This window comes from Petaurus breviceps, unplaced genomic scaffold (assembly GCF_028583685.1).
Source record: "Petaurus breviceps papuanus isolate PSGF00001 unplaced genomic scaffold, PetGlider_PUasm1.0 91133, whole genome shotgun sequence".
NCBI lineage: Eukaryota > Metazoa > Chordata > Mammalia > Diprotodontia > Petauridae > Petaurus > Petaurus breviceps.
The window spans coordinates 44,867,970-44,883,739 of NW_027187419.1; the positions used below are offsets into that span (position 1 = coordinate 44,867,970).

The window sequence follows — 15,770 nt, forward strand, 5'->3', positions numbered from 1 at the left end:
CCTTGGTTAATTTTTGAAGCTCCTTTTCCATATCATACACTTTTCTTTTTAGAGAGATGTTTTCCTCATTATAATGTTTTTCTAATTCTGCTATTTTCGTTTTGAGAGAATTATTCATTTTGTCTTCTATCTCTCTCATTTTGTTTTCAAAGTTCCTTTTGATCTCATCTAGGAGAGCCTTCTGTGCTTGGGTTCCATTCCCTGTTGAAGTTTCATCTGCGGGTGTGGAGTCCACATTGTCTCCCTCTGAGGTTGGTTCCTCCCTCTGAGGATAGTAGGACTCCAGAGTCTTTGTCTTTGTAGTCTGCTTTCTACCCATTTTGAGGCAGGGTCCTAACCATGCCCTTCCTCTAGGATCCCAAGCCTTTACTGTAGAGGGTTTTGCCCTGGGCAATAGTTACTATATTTTCAGGGCCAGAGGGGGGGGTTTGGAGCAAGTGAGGTTCACTCTGTCATCCTCGTCTTTGGAGGTCCTGAAAGGGGCTTTCTAAAAAAGATTTCTGGGCTATGAAGTGGTAGCCCCAGGAATGTTTGCTGGCCAGTACAGGGGCCCCTGTATTTGCTTCTTACCTTGCTCTTTCCAGTCCCAGCCCTTTGGTGATAGGCCTGGTAGTGGACCTTGTGGTTGGTGGGAAGACTTGCCCTCCGAGTTGATCAGGCCCCTTCCAGGCCTCCTTCTGCCGCCTGCCATGCCTTCCCGGCCTGCGTCTGCCGCACCGCTGCGCCTTCCCGGCCTTATGCCCAATTTCTGCCATACTATGTTCCAGTTTTCCCAGCAGTTGTTGTCAAATAGTGAGTTCTTATCCCAGAAACTGGGGTCTTGGAGTTTATCAAACAGTAGATTACTATAGTCATTGGCTGTTGAATCTTGTGTACCCAATCTATTCCATTGATCCTCTAATCTATTCCTCAGCCAGTACCAAGTAGTTTTGATGACTGCAACTTTATAATACAGATTAAAATCTGGTATGGCTAGGCCACCTTCCCTAACGTTTCTTTTCATTAATTACCTTGATATTCTGGACCTTTTGTTCTTCCAAATGAATTTTGCTACTATTTTTTCTGGCTCTACAAAGTAATTTTTTGGTAATTGATTTGTATGGCACTAAATATGTAATTTAATTTAGGTAAAATTTTCATTTTTGTTATATTAGCTTGACCCAGCCATGAGCAACTGATGTTTTTCCAATGAGTTACATCTGACTTTATTTGTTTGAAAAGTGTTTTGTAATTGTGTTCATATAAGTCCTGGGTTTGTTTTGGCAGGTATTTTCCCAAATATTTTATAATGTTTACAGTAACTTTAAATGGGATTTCTCTTTCTATCTCTTGCTTTTGGATTTTGTTAGAGATACATAGGAAGGCTGAGGACTTATGAGGGTTTATTTTATAGCCTGCAACTTTGCCAAATTATTTATTATCTCAAGTAGTTTTTTACTTGATTCTCTAGGATTCTCTAAGTATATCATCATATCATCTACAAAGAATGATAGCTTAGTTTCTTCTTTGCATAATTTGATTCCTTCAATTTCTTCTTCTTCTCTTATTGCTACTGCTAACATTTCTAGTACCAGATTGAATAAGAGGGGTGATAGTGGACATCATTGTTTCACCCCTGATCTTACTGGAAATGCTTCTAGCTTATCCCTATTACATATAATATTTGCTGATGGTTTTAGATAGATGCTACTTATTATTTTAAGAAAGACTCCATTTATTCCTCTACTTTCTAGTGTTTTTAATAGGAATGGGTGTTGTATTTTGTCAAAAGTCTTTTCTGCATCTATTGAGATAATCACATGCTTTCTGCTAGTTTTATTGTTGATATGATCAATTATACTGATTGTTTTCCTAATATTAAACCATCCTTGCATTCCTGGAATAAATCCTACCTGATCAAAGTGTATTGTTCTTGTGATAAGTTGATGTAGTCTTTTTGCTAATATTTTATTAAAATGTTTGCATCTATATCCATAAGGGAAATTGGTCTGTAATTTTCTTTCTCTGTTCTGTCTCTTCCAGATTTAGGTATCAGTACCATATTTGTGTCATAAAAAGAATTTGGTAGGACTCCTTCTTCTCCAATTTTCCTGAATAGTTTGTAAAGTATGGGAGTCAATTGTTCTTTAAATATTTGCTAGAATTCACTAGTAAATCCATCTGCCCCTGGAGATTTCTTCATAGGGAGTTCATTGATGGCGTGTTCAATTTCTTTTTCTGAGAAGTGATTATTTAATTAGTTTACTTCCTCTTAATCTGGCAATTTATGTTTTTATAGATATTCTTCCATTTCACTAAGGTCATCAAATTTATGTGCGTACAATTGGGCAAAATAATTCCCAATTATTATTTTAATCTCCTCTTCATTGGAGGTAGATTCACCCTTTTCATTTTTGATACTCATAATTTGGTTTTCTTATTTCTTTTTTTTATCATATTGACTAAAGATCTATCATTTTATTGCTATTTTTCATAATATCGGCTCTTAGTTTTATTTATTAATCCAATAATTTTCTTAAATTCAATTTTATTCATCTCTCCTCTGGTTTTCATTATTTCTAATTTAGTATTTAATTGGGGATTTTCAATTTGTTCTTTTTCTAGCTTTTTCAGTTACATGCCCAATTTATTGACCTCCCTTTTCTCTATTTTATTTATGTATGCATTCAGGGATATAAAACTTCCCCTGAGTACTGCTTTTGCTGTATCCCACAAGTTTTGGTATGTTGTCTCATTATTGCCATTCTCTTGAATGAAGTTTCTTATTGTTTCTATAATTTCTTGTTTGACCCACTCATTCTTTAGGATTAAGTTATTTAATTTCCAATTAGTTTTTAGTCTATCCTTCCATGGCCCTTTATTACATATAATTTTTATTGCATCATGATCTGAGAAGGATGTATTTAATATTTCTGCCTTTCTGCACTGATTTGTGAGGTTTTTATGCTCTAGCACATGGTCAATTTTTGTGTATGTGCCATGTAGTGCTGAGAAGAAGGTATACTCCTTTTTATCCCTATTCAATTTTCTCCAGAGGTCTACCACATTTATCTTCTCTAAGATTCCATTTTCCTCCTTAACTTCTTTCTTATTTATTTTGAGGTTAGATTTATCAAGTTCAGAGAGGGGGAGATTGAAGTCCCCCACTAATATAGTTTTGCTATCTAATTTTTCCTCTAACTCCCTTAAATTCTCCTTTAAGAATTTGGATGCTGTACTGCTTGGTGCATAAATGTTTAGTAATGATATTGCTTCATTTTTTATGGTGCCTTTTAGCAGGATATAGTTTCCTTCTTTATCTCTTTTAATTAGATCTATTTTTGCTTTTGCTTTATCTGAGATAAAGATTGCTACCCCTGCTTTTGGGGGGGGATTAACAAGCTTACTTTAATCAATCAAACATATATCATTTACCTAGTTCAGGGGAAAAAGGTCAGCACCCCAAACTTCAGAGCATACAAGACAGAGAAACAGATCAAGCAGACAGGCTTCCAAACTGTCCAACCATTACATCCATAGCAAATCACAGTTACCAGAGAGGGAAGTATCAGCATCTGGGTTTTCAAAGCCAGGGGGCTCTCAACGGCTGCCCAGAGTATCATCTGGTCAAATCACACAACACTTCTAAAAGTGATCCCCCTACCCCTGCTTTTTTCTACTTTAGCTGAGGCATAATATATTTTACTCCAGCCTTTTACCTTTACCCTGTGTGTATCCCCCTATTTCAAACGTGTTTCTTGTAAACAGCATATTGTAGAATTATGGTTTTTAATCCATTCTGCTATCCACCTCCGTTTTATGGGAGAGTTCATCCCATTCATATACACAGTTATGATTACTATTTTTATCTTTCCCTCCATCCTATTCCCTCCCCTGTTTATGCCTTTATTTTTCCCCTTCTCCCTTCCCCTCCTTAAGAGTTTTTTTTTTGACTGCCACCTCCCTCAGTATTCCTTCCTTATCAGCCCCCCTCCCTTTTCCTACCCTTCCTCCTTACTATTCTTCACTCCCTTCTAACTACTCCCCCTTTTCGTAGCCCTTTCCCCCCTCCTACTACCTGTAGGGTATGATAGATTTTTATACTTGATGTTGTATGTTATTTCTTCCTTGAACCAAAATTGACAAGAATAGATCTCATGCAATGCTCCTCTCCCTCCCCTCTTTCCTTCTATTATGATAGGTTTTATGTCTCTTCTTGATAGAGTCCTATTCTTAACTGATTATGTTATTCCCTCCTTACACCAGAACCAATGAGGGCAAAGCTCATATAATGTTCATCTCCCTTCCTTCTTTCCCTCTACTAAAATGTTTTTATGCCTCTTTCTGTGGCATAATTTGCCCTTTTCTGCTTCGTTATTCCCTCTTCTTTCATTGCAGTCCCTTTGCAGCCCTTAATAAGGTTTTTTAAATCATCATTTTGTTTAATTTATACCCACACCCTCTATTTATCTATATCCCTTTTAGATGTCACCATAAGTATAGAATTCTCAATATTAGCAGGTATCAGCTTCCCATATAGGGATGTAAACAATTTGCTCTTATTGAATAACAAATTATGCGTGTGTGTCTGTTTTGTTTGTTTGTGTGTGTGTGTTTTTCCCTATTTACCTTTCTATGTCTCTCTTGAGTCTTGTAATTTGAGGTTGAATTTTCCATTGAGCTCTGGCTTTTTCATCAGGAAGGTTTGGAAGTCTGTTATATCATTGAATGACCATATCCTTGCCTAGAAGATTATGATAAGTTTCGCTGGATAGCTGATCCTTGGTTGTAACCTGAGCTCTTTTGCCTTGAAAGATATCACATTCCAGTCCCTCTAATCTTTCTTTTTTTTTTTTTTTGCCTTTTTAGGGGGCAATTGGGGTTAAGTAACTTGCCCAAGGTTACATGGCTAGTTTTTTTTGTGTGTGTGTGGGTGTTAAATGTCTGAGGGCGGAACCAAATTTGAGTCCTCCTGACTCTTAGGCCAGTGCTTTACTCACTGTGCCATCTAGCTGCCCCCCTCCAATCTTTCAATGTAGAAGCTGCCAGATCCTGTGCGATCCTCATTGTAGTTCCATGATATTTGAATTGTTTCTTTCTGGCTGCTTGTAGTATTTTCTCCTTTATGTGATAGTTCTGGAATTTGCCTATAACATTTTGTGGACTTTTCAATTTGGGATCTCTTTCAGGAGTGTCTGGTGGATTCTCTCAATTTCTATATTACCCTCTGGTTCTAGGATCTCAGGGCAGTTTTCCTTGATGAGCTCTTGGAAGATGTTGTCCAGGCTCATTTTTTCATCATGATTTCTGGTTGACCAATAATTCTCAGATTATCTCTCTTGGATCTGTTTTCCAGGTCAGTTATTTTTCCATTGAGATATTTTACTTCTTTTTCTAATTTTTCATTCTTGATGTTTTGTTTGACTGATTCTTAGTGCCTCATAGAGTCATTAGCTTCAATTTGGTTGATTCTAATTTTTAGCAAATTATTTTCCTCAGTTAGTTTTTGAAGCTCCTTTTCCATATGTTAGATTTCATTTTTAATTCACACATTTTTCTTTTTAAGGAGCTGTTTTCTTCATTGTAATGTTTTTCTAATTTTGCAATCTTGATTTTTAAATAATTATTCATTTTATCTTCTATCTCTCTAATTTGGTTTTCAAAGTTCTTTTTGAGCTCATCTAAGAATGCTTTCTTTGCTTGAGACCAGTTCATATTCCCTGTTGAGGCTTCAGCTGTGGGTGTGGAGTCAATACTGTCTCCTTCTGAATTTGGTTCCTCCCATTCACAATAATAAGATTCTATAGTCTTTGTCTTTGCAGTCTGTTTTTTACCCATTTTGAAGCAGGGTCTTAGCCAGCCCTTCCTCTAGGTCTCCCAAGCCTTTACTGTTTAAAATTTTGCTCTGGGGCAATAATTACCGTGTTTTCAGGGTCTGGGGGGTGGGGTTTGGAGCAGCCAGGGTTCACTCTGCCATCCTGGTCCCTGGAAGTTCAGATAGGTGCTTTTTAAATTTCCAGGATGTGGGTTGGTAGTCCCAGCAGTAGCTACTGCCACTGCCGCAGGCTCTGTATTTGTCTTACCCAGCTCTGTCAGAGCCCAGCCCTGTGGTGATAGGCCTGGGGCTGGCCCTTGAGGTTGGTGGATCAACTTGCCTCCATGTTGGCCAGGCTTTGTGTGAGCCTCCGTGCAGTATCTGGGCCTAAAAATTTTGAGTTCTAAATTTTTTCCCTCTCTCCGTCATACTCCCCCTTCCTTAAAGGTAAGCAATTTCATATAGGTTGTATATGAATAATCATGCAAAGTATAAGGAATAAGCACAGATAAAGAGGAAACAAAACTATTACTTTTTGCAGATGATATGATGATTTACTTAGAACCCCAAAGAGTCAACTGAAAAACTGAATCAAAACAACAACTTCAAAAATGTTTCAGGATATAAAATAAATAGACACAAATAAACAGCATTCCTATATATTACCAACATAACTCACCAGGAAGAGATAGATAAATTACTTTAAAAATAATTATAAATAGAATAAAATACTTGGGAGTCAGTCTACCTGCCAAGTCATACATAGGAACTCTATGAATACAATTACAAAGCACTTTTCACATTTGACAAATATGAATTACTTATGGATAGACCTATGAATATCACAAAAGTGACTCTGCTACCTACATTAATTTACTTATTCAGGGTCATAGCAAATTACCAAAGAATTGCTTTATAGAGCTAGAAAAAAAGTGATTTAAAAAAAATTCACCAGAAGGAACAAAAGGTTAAGAATATCAAGAGAATCAATGGGGAAAAAAAATAGGAAGGGGAGCCCAGAAGTTGCAGATTTCAAACTATTCTTCTAAGTTGTAATTGTCAAAACAATTTGGTACTGGATGAGAAATAGAAATGGAAAAAACTGGGTACATAATATATAAAAGCAAATGAGCACACTAACCTGGTGTTTGATAAATCCAAAGATCCTAGCCATTGGGACAAGAACTCACTCTTCAACAAAAACTACCAGGAAAACTGGAAAGTGGTCTGGCTGAAGCTATTTATAGACCAACATCTGACACCATATACTGATAGAAGCTCAAAATGAGTACATGATTTAAACATAAAGAGTAACATCATAAACAAATTCAATGATGCATGGAAGAAATTACCTGTTAGATCTGTGGGGGAAGATTTAATGACCAAACAAGATAGAGAATTTCATAGGAAGCAAAAATGAATAATTTTGATTACATAAAATTAAAAAGGTTTTGAATAAATAAAACCAAATGCAGCTAAAATGAGAAGAAAACTAAGAAATATCTTTGCTGTAAGTTTCTTTGATAAAGGTCTCATTTTTCAAATATATAGAGGATTGAGTCAAATTTAGAAGGATAAGAGCCATTCTCTGATAAATACTCAAAGAATATGAATAGGCAATTTTCAGAGGGAGAAATCTAGGCTTTTAATAGCCATATAAAAATGTTTTAAATCACTAATAATTAGGGGTGGCTAGGTGGCACAGTGAATAGAGCACCAGCCCTGAAGTCAGGAGGACCTGAGTTCAAATCTGGCTTCAGACACTTAACACTTCCTAGCCATGTGACTTAACTCCAATTGCCCCTCCAAAAAAAAAAAAAGCAAAAAAACCCCACTAATAATTAGAAAGTAAAAATTAAATGAATTCTGAAGTACCACTTCACATTCATCAGATTGGTTAAGATGACAGAAAAGGAAAATAACAAATGCTGGAGGGGATGTGGGGAAAAAAGGTACACTAATGCATTGTCGATGAAGCTGTGAACTAGTCCAACCAGTCTAGAAAACAATTTGGAACTCTGCTTAAAAAGCTATTAAGCTATTCACCACTACTAAGTCTTTACCCCAAAGAGATCAAAGAAAAAAGAAATGAACCCATATGGACAAAAATATTGAGAGCAGCTCTTTTGAGAAATTGGAAACTGAAGGGATGCCCATCAATTGGCCAATGGCTATATAAGTTATGGCACATGAATGCAAGCAATGATTTCAGAAAAATCTGGGAAGACTTGTATGAGTTGATGCAAAGTGAAGTGAGTAAAACCAGAATAGTAGCAATATTGTAATCAATTTCAAAACACTAAGTAACTCTGATCAACATGATGACCAAACAATTCCAAAAGACTGATGTTATGTACCTCAAAACAGAAAGATGATTGGGTTAGAGTAGAGATTGAAACATATTCTTTCTTTTGAACATGGTTAGTGTGAGAATTTATTTTCAATGACTATACATATGTGTAAGTTTTTTTTACCTTCTCAATGGATAAGGGAGGGTAGATGAGGGAATTTGAAACTGAAAATAAAATTGAATTTTAAAAAATGTAAGGAGTGGGGAGGAAAGAAGATGGGGCAAGGGAGAAACAGGAAAGGGTAAAGAAGAAAGGAGATGAGAGCCTCTCCCCTATAAGAGCAATTCCCTTTCAGATCCTATCCCTAGTTCTGAAAATGAAATTCTCCACTGCTGCACTGCTCAACTGTGGAAAATATGTCCAGATTTTTAGTCTCCAAAAATGTAGTAGTTAGCTTGTTTGGTTGCCTAATCAGCAATTTTTCTTGACTCAATCAAAGAGGTTCACCAGGCTTAAACCACCTTATACATACATTTAAAACTTCATATGTATGACTATATTTAATGTTATTACATTAACTGAGGGGAGAATCACATAGCCCCATTTCCTTCCATACATGTCTCCTCTGATAGAATGAGAGCTCCTTGGGGGTGGGATCTGTTTTTGTTCTAGTGCCGCCAGTTCCTAGGGCAGTACCTTGCAGTGTTTTATTAATGCAATACTGATTTATTAATTAAATACTCCACATGAGGTCTATAATGGTCTCTAAACTCTGCTGAGTCTGACACTGCTAATCATTTTCCTACTTCTTGAAATTCTTGAAAGTGGGCAGAGAAGCTGAGATTGCATTGATCTGAAATACTGGAAGTGAATACAAAAAGCCTTCAGCAATGAGGACTATTTAAGTTTGTAGCTGTGGGTGATGGTGCCCTTGGTAAGACATGTCTTCTGATTTCATATACAGTAAACAAATTTCCATCTGAATATGCACCAATGATATTTTACAGCTCTGCAGTCACAGTTAGGATTGGCGGAGAGCCACACACTCTTGGACTGTTTGACACTGCAGGACAGGAAGATTAAGACAGATTATGGCCCCTCCGTTTTCCACAGACAAATGTGTTTCTTGCTTGTTTTTTAGTGGTATCCCCATCCTCATTTGAAAATGTGAAAGAAAAGTGGGTACCAGAGATTACTCACCACTGTCCAAAGAATCCTTTCTTGCTTATTGGGACCCAGACTGATCTCAGAGATGACCCTTCTACTACTGAGAAACTTGCCAAGGACAAACAGAAGCCCATCATCACTCCAGACACTGTTGAAAAGCTGGCCTGAAAGCTGAAGTCCGTCAGATAGATGGAGTGTTCTGCGCTCACATGGAAAGGCCTAAAGAATGTATTTGATGAGGTGATACTGACTGCCCTGGACCTCGGAAACCAAGAAGAGTGACAGGGTGTGTGCTGCTATGAACATCCCAGCAGAGCCCCCTCTGCAAAGCTGGTGTCGGCATCATACTAAAAGCAATATTAAATCAAACTTAAGAGAAATTGAAATTCATTTTGCAATAATGAAAAATGCCCTGTACCCACCCCCCACACTCTAGTGTGAGACATGGCCTATTTGGGCCCCCAATTTCTCTCCCAACTCAGTTTAAATTCTAGTTAATTTTGAGTAATTATGTATTGACAGAAAACTGATCAGTAATAATTTTTTATTTTTTGTTCACTGGTTTTATTTTTTTTATTTTTTGGTTTAAAAGCAAGATGTGCTTGTGATGATTCTGTAAGACTAATTCTAGGCAGAGCCAAGATGGCAGAGTAGAAGCATGACCTTCCTGTGACTCCGGCTTCCACCTTCCCCAATCCATGTAAAAAGCGGACTCTAAATAAACTTTGGAGCTGCAGAACCCACAAAATGACACAGAGAAGCTAACCTCCCGATGACGACAGCCCAGCAGGCCTGCAGGAATTGGCCAGCCCAGCGCTGTGGGAGCGGAGCCCAGCTCCACTCCGAGGTTTTAGCCCCAGGGCGGGCCTGACCAGCCGCTGGCCAGAGGGACTCCAGATCAGCAGCAGCTGTGGCCTTTTTCAGATTTATCAACACACAGATGCAAAGGACAAAGAAAGAGGTCAGTGCAGTCTGGACTTTGGGACCAGTAAGTGGGAGTGCATGGCTTTTACCCCCAGAGCGAGAAACCGCTGAGACGCTGGCACAGCCAGCCAGTGCCATGTGGCAGCTTCAGCTCCTGGCCTGCAGAGTGTAGGGGGACCAAGCACCAGGCTGAGGGGAAATCGCTCTTGCTTTAACCTTCTTGGATCTGGTTTGCAGTCTAGGGTGGAGGTCCTGGTGTGTGTGTCCTGCTTGCCAGAGCATGTGGAGGCTTCAGCAAGGGCACCCATCTAATACCTTCGGCAGCTGAGAAAACCCCAGCGTTTGGGATGAAAGCTCCCCTGTCTGGTGGCAGAGTCCTACTGTGGCAAAAAGCCCAGGGGTCAAGTGACTGAGGGGTGACATGACCAGGCAAAGGAAACAAAACAGACAGAAGATTCCAAATTTACACTCCTATTTTGGGGACAAAAAGGAGAAAAGCATGGAACAGGGGGAAGACAGTGAAGTCAGAACTCCTGCAGCAAAAGCTTCAAAGGAAAATATGAGCTGGTTACAGGCCATAGAGGACTTAAAGAAGCAGATAAGAGAAGTGGAGGAAAAATTGGGAAGAGAAATGAGAACAATGCAAGAAAATTATGAAAGGAGAGTCAACAGCCTGACTGAGGAAAATAATACTTTAAAAAACAGACTGACTCAAATGGCAAATGAGGCTCAAAAAGGCAATGAGGGGAAGAATGCCTTAAAAAGTCGAATTTGCCAGATGGAAAAAGAATCTCAAAAGCTCATTGAGGAGAATCATGGCTTCAGAATTAGACTGGAGCAAATGGAAGCTAATGACTTTATGAGAAATCAAGATGCTGTTAAACAGATCCAAACAAATGAAAGAATAGAAGGCAATGTGAAATAAATATCTCATGGGAAAAACCACTGACCTGGAAAATAGATCCAGGAGAGATAATTTAAAAATTATTGGACTACCTGAAAGCCATGATCAAAGTAAGAACCTAGAAATCATCCTCCAGGAAGTTCTCAAAGAAAACTGCCCTGATGTTTTAGAATCAGAGGGCAAAATAGAGGTTGAAAGAATCCACCGATCACCTGCTGAAAAAGATCCCCAAAAGAAAACTCCTAGGAATATCATAGCCAGGTTCCAGAATTGCCAGATTAAGGAGAGAATATTACAAGCAGCCAGGAACAAACAATTTGAATATTGTGGAAACACAATCAGGATAACCCAGGATCTGGCAGCTTCTACACTGAGGGATCAAAGGGCTTGGAATATGATATTCTGGAGGTCAAAGGAGCTGGGATTAAAACCAAGAGTCACGTACCCAGCAAAACTGAGTATCATGTTTCAGGGAAAAATATGGTCATTCAGTGGAATAGAAGACTTTCAAGCATCCTTGCTGAAAAAACCAGAGTTGAACAGAAAATTTGACATTCAGATATAAGAAGCAAGAGAAGCACGAGAAGGTAAACAGGGAAAAGGAATCATAAGGAACTTATCAAAGTTGAACTATTAACATTCCTACATGGAAAAACAATGATTGTAACTTATGAAACTTTTCTCAGTAGTTGAAGGGAATAGAAATATATATGTATGTGTATATATATATATATGTATATACATGTCTATATATGAGGGTATATGGGCATATGAATACATATGTGAATGTGTGTATATATGTTTACAGGTATACATAGATAGAGGGCACAGGTCCAATTTAACAGGAAGGAATGATAATTAAAAGGTGAAATTAACAGGTGAGAGAGGAATATAATGAGAGGAGACGGGGAGAGACAGAATGGGGTAAACTATCTCATACAGAAGAGGCAAGGGAAAATGGTTATAATGGAGGGGAAGAATAGGAAAGCAAAAGGGAATGGGTCAACCTTATTCTCACTGAATTTGGCTTGAGGAGGGAATGAAATACACACTAAAAAGGCATCTCACCCTACAGGGGAGTAGGAGGGAAAAGGGGATGAGAGGGGGGATGATGGAAGGGAGGGCAGGCTGGGGGGAGGGAAGTTGGAAGCACCTACTTTTGAAAAGGGACGGGGTTAAAGTAGAGAATAGAACAAGTGGGAGGTGGGATAGGAGGGAGGGAAATATAGTCAGTCTTTTACAATATATCTACTAAGTTATTGTTTTGCATTAGCCACACATGTACATCCTATAATGAACTGTTTATCTTCCCAGTAAGGGTGGGTGACAAGGGAGGAAGGGAATGAATCTGGAATTCAAAGTTTCAAAATCAAATATTCAAATATGTATGTATGTATATATATGTGTGTGTGTAAGTATATATATATATACACTATTATCAATACTATTTTACATGTAATTGGGAAATAAGATATACAGGCACTGGGGCATAGAGATCCACTAGAAAAATTGAAAGGGGTATGGGAGAAAATATGGGAGAGAGCAGGTTGGAGGAGGGGATATCCTGTGGGACTGCTATTTTGGGGCGGTGGGTAGGGGAAAAACAGGGAGAAAATTTGTAACTCAAAATCTGGCGGAAATGAATGATGTAAATCAGAAGTTAATAAAGCATTTGAAGAAAAAGACTAATTCTAGGCTCAAAATTTTTGAAGCTGCTCCTTGGTGCCAACCTGGCAAGTGATCTGGGCCTTCTTAGGGTTTTTTTTTTAGCTTATTAGCCAGCGGATAATTTTTTTTTTGAGGGGGTTGGTGGTTTGGAGGTGAGGAAAGAGGTTGGATTCTACTTCCCAGATCTGGTTCAGGAAACATAATCCCCCTCCTAGTGTTCTTTAGGAAAGATTATAGGGAATGCTCCCCCTCAATAACTTACATCCCTTTTTAAAAGTTGCCTTCCTGTTCCTCACTCTGAGTAAGGTCCAGTGTTTAATGAAACCATCCCAAGTGGGGTGAAGCAAGTTCTGCTCCTCCTCTCCCTGTATATGGGTTGCACTGAATTCTTGACTACAATATTGAGATTTGCCAGTTGCTGCTTTTGAGGTTAAGGTTCAAACTTTATTCATCAATAAGTGAAGAAAAGTCTGTACCTTTGGAACCACACTGGATGGGTTTACATTAGAATTTTTAAAAGAAAATCTTATTTTATTTTCCTGCCACTCCTGGTCTAATCTATTGAACCAAGATGTACAGTTTATTATGGTCCATGAAACACAGCTGATGAACCTGGTGTGTTGAGAAGAAAGGTTAACAGGAGTGGTGCTGGCAGTTGAAGGTTTACAAAATGATTCTGATCATTTTCAAGAAACCTTGGGATAGACAGCTAACTTCATTAAAAAGCTTGGTGAGAGGGAGACATGATATCATAGGGACCAGTTGGGGAATCCCCTTTATCTGTACTTTTCATATGAGAAACCCCAGAACTAGAAGAGGGGTTCTAATATAAAAATCATGGGAAGAAAAAAAATTCTTGAAAGATGTTTTATAGGTTCTTATTTCTCTGACTGGTCCTTATTTCTTCTGACCTTTTTTTTTGCTAGTATTCCCTCTGTGTGGATATCTAATATGATGCTTATACCTTTGCTTTCTCCTGCTACAATCATTCCTTCAGAAGACTTATCCACTCACTTCTACTCTCACCCATATGCTACTGGTTTCCAAATGTACATTTCTAGACCCCTAACTCCCATCCCTAATTCATCTTGCCTAGATTACTGTCAAAAGACTTTGGACTGGTTATTGTCTTTAGTCCTTTCCTGATACCCAGTTCCAAACCTCTATTACACATTGCTGCCATGTTAATCTTCCTAAGAGACTGCTTAAGTGTTTATTTCCATTAGTGTTACAACATAATTCAACCTCTTTTTTTGTATTTTTTTTTTGTCAAAGAATCATAGGATTGAGAGCTGGAAAGGTTCAAGACCAGCAATACTCATCAGTCTGGTGTGCAAAGTTCTCCAACAACTGAAACTGCTTTATACATTCTGTTATCTCCTAGTATGCCATACTTTTTTCCCATTAGATGGGTTTCCATCTTGTGCCCCTGCCAAACACACACACACACACACACACTAACACACACACACACACACACACACACACACACACACCCCTTGGTCATGCCTCTTTCTATGTCTTTGTTTAAACCATTCCCCTGCCTAGAATTCTTTCTCTTCTTCCTTTCCTCTCTGTCAATCATACGATCATAGATTTAACACCATCTAGTGCAACCCCATCATCTTACAGAGGAGAAAACTGAGGCTCAGAGATATCACATAGGAAGGAAATGATGGAGGCAGGATTTTAAGCTAGGTCCTCTGAATCCAAGTTGAAGTCTTTTCTCTGTACCACATGACTTGTCCATATCCTGTACTTAACTTTATGACCTATCTTGAGTCTCACCTGTTTCTCTGACAACCCACAAGAAGGAAAATTATATCTCCCCCTCCTGAATTCCTGTGGATTAGATTATAAGATTAGAGAAAGCATTTATTAACCCCTTAACCATGCCAGACATCATACTAAGTACTGAGAATACAAACAAGAGATGGGGGGAAGGGTGGTAAAGAGAAAGGGGCAGGGAGAGAGAGATAGTGTCCTTGCATTTAAGGAACTGACATTCTAATGAGCGAAGACAATACATGTGGCTTGTCCTTCATGTTGAAGAGAACCAATGACATCACAATGTCGGGGTCATTGTACAGTGTATTTGGCTATGACTGATCAGTTCAATACAAGCTCAGAAGGTTCTAACACAGGTCAGGCACAAGAAGGTCTTTTAGAACATTTGGGATGGAGATATCTCTGTGTTTGCACAGCTCACATTTCCTCTGTACTATTGCAATTCTGCTTTGATCATAGAGCACAGCACCTTCTTTGATGCAGACACACCATGCTTAGGTGATCCTGTGCCAATGTTGCACATGTCTCACAAGCGATACTAAAGTTCTTCAGAAAGACTTTTGAGTGTGTCCTTGTATTGCTTCTTCTGACCTCTATATGAGCACTTGCCTTCTGTGAGTTCTCGTAAAATAGTCTTTTAGGTAAGCATTTACATTTGGCATTCATGCTACGTGGCCAACCCTTTGTAGTTGTGCTCTATGCAGTAGAGTTTGAATGCTTGACAGTTCAACTCAAGAAAGGACATCAGGGTTCAGTACCTTATCTTGTCAGATGATCTTCAGAATCTTCCTAAGACAATTCTGGCAGAAGCAGTTCAGTTTTCTGGCATGCTGCTTGTAAACTGTGCAGGTTTCATAGGCATACAGCAATGAAGTCAGCACAACAGCTCTGTAGACCTTCAGTTTGGTAGGTAGCATAATACCTCTCCTCTCTGGCACTTTCTTTTGGAGCCTCCCAAATACGGAGCTAGCTCTGGCACTGTGTAGGTCAACTTCATCATCTATGTGTACATCTCTGGAAAGTACACCACCAAGGAAATAACTTATCCATAGCATTCAAAATTTCTCCATTTACTATGACTGATGGTTCCACATATGGATAACATGGTGCTCTCTGGTAGAAAATTTCTATTTTGGTGTTGTCAGGTCAAAATTAGCACAAGCAGCACAGAGCGGAGCCCAACTTTGTTGCATTTCAGCTTCAGAGACTTTGTTGAGTGCACAATCATTTGCAA

General features: G+C 38.6%; 1 pseudogene; it reads left to right on the plus strand.

The window, feature by feature from the left end:
• Positions 1-689: 689 nt before the first annotated feature.
• Positions 690-9,554, plus strand: LOC138155123 (cell division control protein 42 homolog pseudogene; annotated as a pseudogene).
• Positions 9,555-15,770: the final 6,216 nt, after the last annotated feature.